The sequence below is a fragment of the Marmota monax genome, unplaced genomic scaffold (assembly GCF_021218885.2).
Source record: "Marmota monax isolate L192 unplaced genomic scaffold, Marmota_monax_Labrador192_F-V1.1 WCK01_AAM20220418_F8-fsc00061, whole genome shotgun sequence".
Classification (NCBI taxonomy): Eukaryota; Metazoa; Chordata; class Mammalia; order Rodentia; family Sciuridae; genus Marmota; species Marmota monax.
Genome location: NW_026695230.1, coordinates 13,810,847 through 13,824,663, shown reverse-complemented (window position 1 = coordinate 13,824,663; position 13,817 = coordinate 13,810,847). Strand labels below are relative to the sequence as shown.

The following is a 13,817-nucleotide window of genomic DNA, read 5'->3' as shown; positions in this document are numbered from 1 at the left end:
GACTTCTCCATGGACATATGGAAATCCTCAGGAATCCTAGGCAGAAGAATCTTCTATTTAGTTCAGTTCAACAAAAGCCTATTGAGGGAGTGTCTACACAGCCCTGCGGGGACCTGTCAGGAGGCAGTCAGGCCCTACAGCCTTGTTATTTTGCCCCTTGGCCCTCCTGGAAACCCTGGATGCCCAGGGTGGGGTGCTGTTTACATGCACGTGGTGTGGCAGCATCTTAGGTGTCTGGGACCCAAAGCAAGAGCTAGAATTTAGGCCTGACAGGTCAACAGGGCCTCGCAGACCAGGACTTGGCCATTACCCCTGCTGATGGAGTTGAATTCTCAGGCTGTAGTGGGAAGAGAGATTATTGAGACTTTACATGCATATGCTTCTTAGTGTTGCCAGGATTGTGTGGGACTGAAGGAGCAGGCTCAGGGGCCTCTGGAGTGCAGGTGCAAGGCTCTAAAAGAACAGCTCAGGCAGCCCTTTCCTCACTCACCCTCCAACCTGGCCATTCTCTCTGTTGTCCTCTGCCCGACCAGGGGGCTCATCCCTGCCCCAGCTCTGCGCTTGACTCAGCTGCGTTTTCCCTCCCTCCTCCCCTCTTCTCCTCCTCCTTTCCTCTCCTCCTCCTCCTCTTCCTCTCCTCCTCCTCCTCTCCTCCTCCTCCTCTCCTTTTTCTCCTCCTCCTCCTCTTCCTTCTCCTCCTCCTTCTCCGCTTGGAGCCAGCTCTACCTACTTCACAAAGGCTTCCTCAACTCTCTCTGCCAAAGCTCACTCTGCTTTCTCCATCTGCCTCCTGGGTGCAGAGCCAACAGCCCCCGGTTCACATGTCCCAGCTTCCTGCACCCTCTTTGCTTCCTACAGTGTACTAGGCAGCAGGGTCAAGGCTGGGACATTGGAGCCCACCTGGCCCAGGTACATGTTGTAGCTCTGCTACTTTAGGAGCTGTGCAGCTTTGGGCAGGTGCTTTAATTTCCTCAGTCTGTTTCCATATCGAGGCTATCGAGGCTATGTCTCCCTCACAAGGGAATTGGAAAAATTGCTTTGCACACAGTTCTAGGCTCACGGTAAATGGCTACATATGACAGTTTTGACTGTTCTTGGATGTGTAGGATCTTATTGAATGATCACCCTAGCTTCTAAGCAGACATCCCCAAAGGGATGCAAATGAGCTCAGAGTGGAAGTGACTTGCCCCAGGTCTCACGATGGCAGGCGCACAGTTCAGGTGCTGAGTCCAGGTTAGCCATCGTCCTTCTGCCTCTGTGTCCTGAGTCTGTGGTCCCTGTTTCCCATGCTTTTTAGCATTCCCCATAGTCTCTGCCAGGCACAGAGCAAATTATTATTGAATAATCTTTTCTGGATAGTTCAAGGAAAAGCAGATTGGGTGGGGGCAGGAGAGGGGACCCCAGGAGCTTTTCATTCCCTTTAAGGTTTCCGGCTGGTCCAGTTGCCTGTGGATCCCTGCAGTGTGCTATTCTAACCCCAGGAAGCACCACCCTGGGTGCCACCTCACACCTAGCCAGTGGGAGCCAACAGGGCCACACTCCAATGGGAAAGCCTGCCAGTTCCCTTTATTTTTTAAGTATCAGAGAATAAAGCTACCAAAAAAGAGAAAGGGAGGGAGGGAGGGAGGGAGGGAAGGTGGAAAGGGGAAACACCTGCCTATATAATCCCTGTGGCCACTACTCCCTGTAAGGAGCTGGTAGAAAGCAAAGAAAGGCTCTCAGCTGCCAGGGGGTGCTGGCTGGGGTGTGTCCTGTGGGGGCAGCAGACAAGGCCCTCTCGAAATGCTTTCTGACAATCCCCACACCAACAGGCACAACCCAGCCCTGCCAAGAGCTGCTCCTCTTGACACTGTTGTGGTCAGGAGGATTTCTACATCATTCCAGATCATGGCCTCCAGTTTAGTTCTCCTGCAGATGCTGGAAGCTGGCAGTGTCCCCTTTTGAGCCAGCTGAAGCCTGTCTGGGAGGCCTTGCTCACAGGTTGCCTGGGTTACTGGTGCAGACGGTGGTACAGGGCTGTGTGGGGCCTGGGAGAGGCTGTGTGCGCTCACCTCGAGGTGGATGCTACAGCAGGGTGGGGGGTCAGTGGGATCGGCTTCTTAGTTTTTGCTACCAGGCCAGGATTCTATTTTTTTCTAAAGCCTTTTAAAAATACATCTGAAGGTGGGATTTCTTTTCCTGTCTTCTAACAAACATTAGAAGGCTTGGGTATTCAGAAATAGGTTACCTGTGGCCCTGACCTAGACGGTGGCAAGGCAATGAGATCAAGCAGAGAGAACCGTGTTCAGCACAGTGTGATGTGACAAAGACTGCAGTCCTACCTGTGAGGTCAGTGTCTCTTGGGTCAGGTGACAGAAAATCCAAACTCCCCATGGGATTCCAATGGGCACATCCTGGCTAAAACTCACCAACAGATGCCTTCTCATTAATGTCACAATGGAGCTCTGTGAGATTAAACAGAATGAGGTCCAGAGGAGGAAAACTGCCCAGGGATGTTCCTGTCCTGTCTGCCCTCAGGCAGCCCCTTCCTCTGATGGGCGGTCAGGGGTGAGGGAGCAGCAGGACATCACCATCCCCCATGACAGCAGAAATGACCACATGAGGAGGAGACCCCAGGCTCTGTCTGGGGACAAAGTGAAGCCAGTGCTTTGGGAAGAAGGGGCGTGAGGCATTAGCAGTGTGATGTTGCCAATTAGTTATCTATTTCTCTGAGCCTCAATTTCTTCAACTGAGAATGGGCCGAATGATCACCCAGGTCTGCACGTTGTGCTGAGGCTGGATGAGATCATACAAAGAGCCTGATCCCCCGCACCTGGGACACTGAAGCCCTCCTAAGAGCAGTTGCTCTCCCTTCCCCTTCCTCCATCTTTTCTCCCGTAATCTTCCTTTAGAGAGAGTTGTATTCAATAACTTTTCTGCACCACTTTGAAGTCAATGAAAATCAGCTCCAGCTTTCTTCTTTTTCCTCTTCTTCTTTGCTAGCATTCATGGCAAAGGAGCCCAGGTCCCCACCAGGGACCACAGCACCAGGCTGCTGCTTTCTGGTTTCAGCATGAGGTGCCCGCAGGGAGGGCAGGGTCCAGGGGCTGGCAGCAGCCTCCCCTGCTCCAGTTTGCAGCCACCTCACTGTCCATGTTTGCTCGGCCCTGGCTGACTGGGTCTCTCTGGGGGTGGACAGCTGGCTTTTCCCCTTGGTGGGATTTGGTGGTGACATAGCCGTGCTGTTGTTAGTCGGGATTCCTGGCTTCAAGGGACAGGAGCCAAGAGTAAATGATTTTATGTAAAAGTTAGAAGGCTTCAGGGGAGCTCGAAGAGTCAAGAGCACACTGAAGAGTCCAGCCCCAAGAAGAGAACAGATGATCTCAGCCTCCCCGACAGAGACCCTGCTGGGTGGTGCACAGCCATAGGCAACTCCCCGCTGACCCCACACAGCCCCCCACCCGGCTCAAGAGGACCAGGCAAACCCAGGACTCTTCAGATTGGAGCACACATACACCCTTTGTATCAGGGCCCTACCAAGGAGAAAGGATACTCTCAGGACCTACTTTGAGTCCTGGATCCATCTTTTTTGCTGAGTGGGAGATGCGGGGGATTGTATCAATAGAAGAAAAGAACAAAAATACAAACTCGCTTTTATAGAGAAATTACTTTCTGCCAGCCATTATTCTAACCTCTTTACCTGGAAAACTCATTTGATCTTCATAGTTGCCCCCATTTTACACACCAGGAGACTGAGGCACAGAGAGGTGAAGCAGTTTACCCAAGGTGACTTAACGAGGAGGAGGGCTGGGATTGAACCGAGGCAGAGGGCTCCAAATGTGCTCTTTTTGTTTGTTTGTTCATTTTGTGGTACTGGAGATGGAACCCAGGGGTGCATTAGCATTGAGCTACATCCCCAGCCCTTTTAATTTTTTGAGGCAGAGTCTTGTTAAGTTGTGAAGGCTGGCCTCAAACTTGTGATCCTCCTGCTTTAGCCTCTTGAGTCACTGGGATTACAGGTGTTCACTACTATGCCCAACACAGGTGTGCTCTAAACCACGCACTCTGATGTAGACAGTAAGAACTGATGTCACCTCTCAATACTTGCTGTGAACATGAGCTGGGCTAAGTCCTTTACAGCATTATCTCATTTAATCTTTAGAATATCTCCATGAAGTAGGTACCAACATCATTTCCAGTTTTAGATAAGAACCTGAGGTTTACAGAGGTTATGTGAATTGCTCAGGGCCACTTAACTGCCACCAAGCCTTTGTCTTCCATTGGGGAAGCTGGATTGTGCTGCTCTTGGTGTGTCTCTCATGAACTACACCAAATGATTCTTGAATAAGTCTTCAGTGCATCAAATCTCAGGATTCATTCATTTCTTTATTCAAAAAAGATTCATTGACTTCCCAGGGTGTGCCAGGCCCTGCCTAAGTGCTTGGAGTGCCTCAGGGAAGCCCCTGCCTCTATGCAGTTAGGTGGGGAGAATGTCAGAGACAAAGGATTCCCTGAGCTTCCCTTCCTTGGGATTCTCATGTTCCTTGGGACCTTGAGGACACTTAGATTCACGGGAAGTCTTTTCAGGATCAAAACAGGCCCACAAGGGACTGGAGACCTCATGCCTCCTGGCTTAGACCTGGCATGATAGCAAGCCACGGGAGACAGGTTTTCTCCATTCTCATTGATGACGGAAGGAGGCTTTGGGTCAGGAACAAGCATGGGGTGGGCTCAGGAGAGCTCTACCCCAAGTCCCAGGGCTGCTGTGGCCGGTGCTAGTGAGGACTGTGGGCCACGCCTCAGTGTCCTCTTCTGGAATACTACCCTACCTCCTGCCAGGGTTGCTGGGAGGATTCGCTGAGGCAGTGCAAGGTCAAAGCCAGCACAGGTGACTCCCCCACAGCCTTTAACCACTAGGTAGTTCTGTAGGTATCTCTAGAAGTCAGGATCCATGGATCCATGGAATGGGACAGCTGAAAGGGGTCCTTGGTGAGGAAATCACCAATTATGTCTAGCTACTCATAGATAAAGAAATAGGCCCTAGGAAGTGCCGGGTGCTGGGACTGTCTGGTTTAGTGCAGTTTCAGGGGGTGCAAAGCATGTTGGGCTATTGGTCCATAGAGGGTGTGTGTTAGTTGGCCCCTTAATGTCTGGATCAGTGTGTTCAGGCCTTTGTAGGAATCCAACCAATGGTCAGCCCTGTGACCTGGCCCGGATGTGCCCACTTTCATTCCATCAGGAAGACAACCCAACCTTAGAGAGCTTCTTGTCTCCCAACTGGCCTCAATAATATCACAGAGTACTCAGGAACTCTGTCCCTGAGATCTAGGGAGCAGGAGGCCATCACTAGTTTCTTGAATTCTGTATCACGGTGTCCAGCTCTGCCACTCACAGCTCCTGGAGTCTTCTGTGAGAAGCAGGGACAGATAAGTTAAGGCCTCCAGCCGCTCTGACTTGTGGCTTGAGACAACAGCACGGAGCCTATAGCTCATGCTGATAGAATGTGGCCAAGGCAGGCCAGCCTGTTCGTCCGCCGGCACAGGCCCCGAGGGGTGTGGGCTTGGTAATGGTGATGATGGTGGGCAGAACTGTAGCTCCTGCCCGGGTGACTGCTCTGGGAGCTCACCGTAGCACTAGGCATTCACAGCCAGGACACCTCAGTATGGGGGCAAGAACCCTGAGCCCTGTGTCAGTCAGGCCTGGGTGCAAATCCTGCCATGCTGGGTGACCTTGGCAAGGACCATCACTCCTTAGGCCTCTGTTCCTTGTCTGTGAGGAACCACTGAGATAATGCACGTCTAGGCCTAGTGGTGCGGATTCCATGCATGACCAGTGCTCAGCAAATAGTGGGTTCTGTCCCATTAAAGGTCTGGAGGTTTGGGACTCTCACATGGCTGTGTGTGTGTGTGTGTGTGTGTGTGTGAGAGAGAGAGAGAGAGAGAGAGAGAGAGAGAGAGAGAGAGAGTGTGTGTGTGTGTGTGTGTGTGTGTAGTGGATAAGCAGCCCAGCTGCTCTCTGAGCAAAGTGTGTGTGCTTCCCCAGAGTGTGGATATTGCCCCTTTTAAAGCTCAAATTTCACATCTGTATTAGGTTTTGTTCTCTTGAGTCTTCCTCTTAGACATTAGGATTTTATTATTTTTTTAATGTGAATGTAAATCATTAGAAATATTTTGTAACTCTGGGCCCCCTTTTCCAAATAGGTGTAGAGACATTTTTTGCAACAGCAGTAGGCGGTAACCAAGTAACGTGGGTAGCCCCTATAAGCCAAAAGAATACAGTCATGATCAGATGGCCCACTTCTGTAGCTTCCTAGGTTTTGAGCATGTTGGACCTTTCCACTAGAGGCAATGTGACACTTTTCACATTGGTGACCTGTGATCAAGTTTTGCACCAGTTTTATTTACTTCCATTCTGTCTCAACCTTAGAAATCCTGGCACTCTCTGTTTTTATTTAAGCAGAGTCTTTGTTTAGACATAGGGTAAGGCCTTAGGGTGCACAGCCAACAGGCAGATGGTAGGACCTGCTTCGCAGTCTTTCTTCACATGCCAAACCTGGGGCACAGACAGAGGTTATCTGTCCATTTCCTCTTGCTGGCTAAAGTGTTGCTAAGAGAAAAAAAATGCACAAAATAATAATTTATTAGGAAACTCAGCTATGATCAGAGCCTTGTGCAAACTCTTGAAGGGGAGAAGATAGGAGGCTACGATGTCAGATCACGAGGCTGACATTAATTGTTGGGTTCTTTTTTTTTTTTTAAAGGAACATGGCAACCTGTATGGGGCTTGCCCCCAGAGGAGAAGTCTTTAGCCCTTGTGATGCCTGAGAACCAAGTAAGTCACAGTGGGGTCTCTCTTACACATTGAGTAGCTCCTGGGGGATCTAGTTTCAGGCTTAGGGAAGTATGGGAGCTCTCAAATTCTCTTCAAGTCATGTGACCCACTGAAGAAGCGTGGTGAAACCTTGGATACCTCCTCAGCCCTTTGTCCTGGTCCAAGACTCCAGGGCTGCACATCCTCCCCAGCTGTCAGAGGGAGCAGGCTGAGGCTGACATTCGTTCCAGGAGGTGAGAGACCCATCTAACTGGGCAATGTGTGGCTGGGCCTCCCGGAACCAACGCCAGCAGTGCGGCCCTTCAGACCCCAGGCAAGCTCTCTGAGGGGGCTTATCTGCTCAGGTCTGGGCAAGAGAGGCATTGGCCAGGTGGCCTCTAGGGAATGACTCCGAGCATCCTGGAGCACAAGTCCACATTCACAGCATCTTTATCCACATGAGCTCCACTCTGAGAACAGACCTGTTTATAGATTTCTATGGCTTCTGGTGTCTGGAAGGGCCTTCCTGCTGCCCTCCCGGCTCCACGTGCTCTTCCCTCTGTGCTGCACTCTGTAGTTCAGCCAGAGACGCTCTCAGAGACACATCTGACCATCTCTCCTGTGGCCCCGCCAGCTGGACCTCAGGCTCACTGTTCTGCCTCCTTTTCTGCCTCTCCTCTCTGTCCTGGATCCAGCCCCACCATCCTGGAATAGCTTGCCATGTCTGGGACGTGCTGTTCCTCTGAGAAGCTTCCCTCCCTCCCTAGGCCAGGTTGGAGCCTCCTCCTCAGCACTGCCAGAGTGCTTTGTCCCTCAGATATACCACTGAATTAAGGAACCTTTACTCTCAGTCTTACCCGCTAGCTGAAGGGGCCTCTGGGCAGGAAGCCATCCTCAACCTTCCTATCTGAGGCAGGAGCCCCTCCCCACAGGCACAGACCCCAGCACATGCAATAGCTATTCTGTTGATCCAAGGAGTCTGAACCCTGAGTTAGTTCAGGACTTTCAGCCCGACCTAACTTTTGGCAACCACCAGCCAGCTCTGAATAGAGCATAGATGAAGCTCTATCACAGTAACTGTCTTGACAGAGCCTTGAACCCTGGGAGAGGTGGTGGCCTTAGCCTCCCTTATTTGATTGACGTGTAGAATGAGCATTGAGAGGCCTGACAACTTGCCCCAGATTGTAGGCTATTGTGGACCAGGTCTCGTGTCCTCCGTGTACTGGGCTAGTCTGGTTTCTATAATGCAAAACTTTATTAGAGAGGTTATTTAGAGCAAACCCCTCATTATCAAATAGGGAAACTGAGGCTTTGCCTAAACAGACTTTCTCAAGGTTGCAGAGCTATCTGGTGTCAAGTGGAGTGTCAGAATACAGGCCCTGGGCTTCCAGCACCCTCCTCACTCCTCTTCTGCCTGCCTCCTGTATGCAGCCATTCGAGGGCATTTCTACATGTAGGGCAAAGTGCTTAAAGAACATTCTGAGCTGGAGGGGACATAGAGATGAAGACAATTGGCCCTTGCCCCAGGAGGTCCCCCCACTGTGAGCCTGGGGCAAGAGTTGTTTGGTGCAGGAGGAGGGGGGAAGACCTGAGGGCCCAATCTAAGGCTAGGGTCCTGAGGTCAGCTGGGAGCATGTCTGTGCAGTCAGAGCTGGCTGGTGGATGCCAAGAACCTACCGGAGGACAGGATGAAAAGGGGTTGACTGGACCCAGGGAAAGCTGCTCAGTTCTGATTCTTAGTGCCTGGGAAAGACCCAGGCAAAGAGGCCCAGATTGGCCAGTCTGCAGCAGCCTGAGAATCCCTCCCCTTCCCTGCAGAAGCAGCATGCCAGGGGCGTCCACAGAGGAGGCGAGCAGTGAACAGTGAATTCCAGTGTTGTCTGAAATGTGCGTGGGGAGGACGTGTGTGCGATTCTGGCTGGCTCACTTCTATTGTGTGCAGATGAATTCTGGGTTGTGTTTCTGATTGACCACGTGACCGGTTGTTGTCTTCCCCCCTTGGATCTCAACCTGGCTCATTCATTCAGTGGAACTTGACACAGGGCCTGGTGAGTCCCCGTGTTCACTCCAGCCCTTCTTGCAATGTCTTGGGCACACGGACTGGAGATTGGCACTGACCACCGATTCTGTCTCCATTGGCAAGTTGAAACATATAATCTGCCCAAATTACAGAGAATGTTTGCCAAATAGGTACCTTGGCTTGTTTTCCAAAACATGACCAGATTATATACTTCTCTAGGGCAGAGAAAGTGTGTCATGTTATATCATTATTGTTTATACCTCATATTTACGCTGTGCTTCACATTTTATAAAGATCATTGCATCTTCATGATCAGGCAGGTGGATATACTCCCATTTTCTAGATGAGGAATTTGTCATAGACAGGCTGGAACCCACCTAAGATAATATAGCTGTTCAAGGGCTGAGCTCAGGCCTCCTGTTTGAAAATTCCATAGTCTCTCTCCTCTACTAAACCATATGCAAGACCCTGGAGGACTGAGACATAAGAGTTGCTCACTAAGAATTTGTTGAGTGAATGAACATTTTTTGTTGTTTGTTTGGGCCACTTAATCATAAATGGATCTTCTTTAGCAGCAAGGAGATCACTGCCCCGTGAAGTATTTGAGTTTCTCTCCATGATAAAGGACTAGTGAGCTCTGTTCTCACCCAGCCTCAACTCCTTGAACTGGGTCATGCACACTGAATAATTAATTCCTTGAGTCTTTTACTATTCCTGAGTCAGGAACTTCCTCCTCCTGATGCAGAGATGATCTGACAGACATAAGTCTTTTACCAGATCGAGCCTGACAGGCAGATGTTATTGTGTTAATTGTCATAAACCTTCGGATGGCCTCAGATGCACCTCAGCCTAAACAGGTCAGACTTCCAGTGGGTCGTTCAATCTTCTCCTGACACCCTTCCCCCATCAACTTTCTCTAGTCTGAGGGAGGGGCGGCTGGGGGTTCTCTCACCTATTTAGGGTGCTCTAAGGACAGGGAGACCCGCCTCTCCCTTCTCACTGACCTCTGAACTTTCACAGATTTTGTGGCAAGGTCTGGAGAGAGAACAGAAAGACCATGTCAAGCCAGGAAGGAATGCACCAGCTGGGGAGGCGGTCAGGATAACATCTCCTGGGCCCGCTCTTTCCCTAAGTGACATGAGGGTCATGTTTCTTAGAGTCTTCAGGGCATCTCCTGACCTCATTAGACACTTAAGGTCAACTGAGTTGAGTGGAAAAAAGAGTGAACGGAGACCCAAAGATTGATGTTCTAGTGTGCACTGTTCACGGCTTAGCTGGGTGGCCGTAGATCTCTCTGTAAGCAGATAAGGGAGGCCTGGGAGGCTGAGTAGCACATTAAAGGAGCCTCCTGGACTCCTCTGGTCCTTAGTGTGGGCTCTGAGTTTGTCCTTGTGATTGGCACTGCCTGCTCTCAGGTTCTCTTCTTGAAGAGCTTGCTTCGGTTAGCACTGTCCCCCTGGCCTGTGAAGCTCTGCAACCAAGCCCCCCACCATGCACAGGTAACAACAGCCTATTGGTGTCCTTGACTCCCGCCAAGCAGCATGGGAGCACATCTAATGTGTAAGAGTGTTGGAGGCCTCAAGAGGAGAGCTGGATTGATCTAAAAGGCAATGGGATTATGGGGTGTTGGGATACCCAAGTTCTTAGTGCCCCAAAGTTCCTAGGCTCTATTGACCAGAGGGTAGTGAATATAGTCTTAAGAATATGGCCCCATGTGGCCTGGTCAGGGGTGGCCAGAGACCCCGGAGCAATAAAGGAAGGAGCATTGGTAGAAGGCTGCTCAGTGAGAGACAGACGACTAAACACAGAAAGGAGAGGGGCCAGGGAAGGTGGGTCCATCACTGAGACAGACGGTTGGAGAATACTGAATCTGGAAAGAAATGATAGAGGGCCTTGTCCCATCTTCATGTTTGTATGTTGAGCATCTGAGGTTCAGAGGAGTGATTTAAACCGACCCATAAAGCAGGCCATTTATGACTGGAGGGAGATGGAAGCCAAGTCTGATTGCAGCATATGGTGCCTTCCCCAGGTGACACTGCCTCCTGATATCAGGTACCCTGCCTTCCACTTGTCTCTCTGACCCTGAGCAGGATGGCTAAGGTGTTAGCAGGGCCCACACCTTGCTGTTTATCAGGCCCAATAAAACTTGGGTGTAGCAGCAAGGAGTCTGTACTTTGACCTTGACAGTGTTGAGTTAGCACCATCCTGTTTTATGGTATATGGTGGGGGTAAAGATCAATTAAAGACTGGGGAAGAAGGCGGTGATGGCCCAGCATCCATAATGGGACTTCCCAGGGCCAGGCCCACGGCTTGCTCCTTGGGATGCAAAAGTGAGTAAGAACCAATCTCTTGACTCCCAGGAGTTTGTGGCCTGGCCTGGTGGCCAGACAGATGTTTTCTAGCCACAACTATCTAAACTTTATCATAGAGAGACACCCCTTGTACTCTGGAAACACTGAGAACAGAGCAGCACACAGGGAAGCGTGCACCTAGGAGGTCCTGCAGGACCTGGGGATTAAGGATGAAGAGGAGATTGCCAGGCAGAGAAGGAAGCAGAAGGTTTTGCAAGAAAAACATGTGGAGGTAAGAAAGAGCCTGATTTGGCATTTGGAAGTAAGGAGAGGTTGCATGCATGTTTTCTTCTTAGCCCGGAGTACAAGGAATGGAACATTCAGTTGAGAGATCAGGAGAGGGAAGGGGAGGGGATTTGGAGCCAGACTGTCCAAGGCATTTGCAAAACACTTGCTACTATGGGAGTTTCATTCACAAAAGTATCAGGAGAACAGCAAAGACCCTCCAGAGGTGAATTCTCCAGATTCTAAAGCGCTACCAGCTTGTTTGAGATAGTTTGTGTCCATTTTCTACATTTTGTGTCACACACCCATGAAGGTGATTCTTGGTGGGGCAAAAGGGGAGTGGGATGGGATGGGCCCTGCCGACAGTTCATATTTAAAATGTCTCAGATTCCTTTTGCCAAATAAGCTGATAGCAAACACCCTTGTGAGTTCATGTGCACACTGTCGCTCCAGGGACTGGTTTGCATTCCAGACAGGGCCACATAATAATTCTGTAGGAATCAGGGGTATGGGGTGAGAAAGCTACTTAAAAAAAAAAAAAGAAAGAAAGAAAAGAAAAAAAAAAAGAACCAGTGAAAATACATAGCTGTTTTTAAGGATGATGTTTACAAAGCATCCAGGAAGCGAATTGTCCTGGGCATGTTGCCCCCATTCACCTTCCTGAGATCGACCCTAGGAGGTCTGTTTTAGAAACTGAGCTTTGAGCCTGAACTGTCTTCTGTGGAGGGGAATAGACCAATAAACTCAGGAGTGATCTGCCGTCAAAGGCTTCCTGATCACGGATTAGCAGGCCACTTGGCAAGCCCCCACCCCGGGTTTTATTTTTGAGGAAAAAGAAAATCCTCTTGGGATAGTTGCTGCTTGTTTTGGTGAATGTGGTTTCCATGTACAAACCTAAATGCCAAGCAGAGAGTCCAGAACCTTCGTTCAACCACTAATTCATAATGGAAATGGGGAGACTGTCTCTGACTACAGGGAAAATTCCCCGATTTGCAGTCCTGTCCCCTGGGGTTGCTGGATGTTGGAGCTTGGGACTAGTGAAAAGTATTCGGACCCACTCTGTGGTTAAAGCACTTGCTGGGTCCTGAGCATCTGTCTCAGCCTCTCCAGCTCATGGGGTCATGTCTTAGAGTACTTCCCAAGAGTTGGCCTCCTAAGACCTCTACCTCTTTTGCACAGTCTATCTTTCTCTTGGCCACCAGCCTCATTAGCATCATCAAGTAGGCAGATATTCCAGGATATTTGCACACCAGTCCTGGAAGGTGAGATAAGCCTGTCAAGGCAATAATGTCCTCGGTACTCAGTTAAGCAGCGGAATGTATTTTAGGGAGAATGGTTGCTACCTTATCTGATCAGAGAGTCTTTCTGCATTTACTTAATTGTCTTTGTTGATCTTTGGGGAAAACAGTTCCCAGGAGACTTCAATTGCTCTGTACAGGAAGTGGGTGTCTTTGTTCCTCACTTCTGCCCAGACCTCTGGAACACCTCCTGACAGCTGCATGTTTTCCCTAGGTAGAGAGCCCCCATTGGTCTGGAGAAGTGAAGAAGACACTCTATGTCTGCAAGTTAGAGCTCTCTGTCTCTGTGGCTTTCTGGTCTCTTGCTCTCCTGAGGTTGTATCTGGGAACCGCTAAGCTGTGTCAGGCACATTTCCTGGCACAGAGTCATCCAAGTCTGTGCAATGAATGTACGAATGAATAGATAAGCAGCGAGCGAGTCTTGTCTTCCAGCAGAAGTGAAGAGGAAGTGAACGGTCTCTACCGAGTGGCCTGCGTGCCAGGCAGGATCCAGCATGCACTTCAGAAAAGACCCCTGTGGCCCTGGGAGCAAAGGGAGTTGTCTGATAAAGCTGTCTCCTGGGTGGGGCTGGGGGGAAGCTGACCTTTGATCCACATCAACCTCAAGATTATGAACCTTATTTTTAGGGATTAAAACAAACAAGCATCGATAGCAACTTCAGGTTACTGGGAATGCTGGCCCGGGTGGAAGCAGGGTGGAGTCCACTCCCCTGGCTACTTGTGCTTGCCCAGCCCGCCCCCACCTGACTGAAGGTCCCACTCCTGGACCCGTCTCCTGGGAACCTCCTGACATGAGTCCTTGCTTTGTCAGGCTGCGTCTCTACAACATGGGGAATCTTACATTAAACCCTAGATCCTGGCCTCCCAAGTGTGTCGACCTGTCGGTAGGTTTTAAATAGCCCATTAGTCCTTTCTGACTCAGGCAGGACTCATGTGTCCATTGCAGGTGGACACACCTGCTCATAAAGGCTGAATGCCATTTATAGGCCCTTCTGTGGAGACTAGGGTGAGGGCATGGGCCGCTGCCCTGTGGGCTAGGTGGACAGCCCAACAGAAGGAACAGTCAAGCACTTACCTTCTGTGGCCTCGGCGTGTCTACATCAAGGCCAGCCCACTGTTGAGCCCAGGAAGGTA

The 13,817-nt window shown here is 50.3% G+C and overlaps 1 protein-coding gene across 9 annotated transcripts in view; it reads left to right on the top strand.

Moving 5' to 3' along the window:
* Mical2 (microtubule associated monooxygenase, calponin and LIM domain containing 2) overlaps nt 1-13,817 on the top strand; it is a 218,593-nt gene that overhangs the window by 17,950 nt on the left and 186,826 nt on the right. For all 9 annotated transcript variants that reach the window (XR_006850350.2, XM_046437987.2, XM_046437983.2 and 6 more), the window contains exon 2: nt 6,740-6,810. The gene's annotated coding sequence lies outside the window, so the exon portion shown is untranslated. The remainder of the gene's footprint in view (nt 1-6,739; nt 6,811-13,817) is intronic.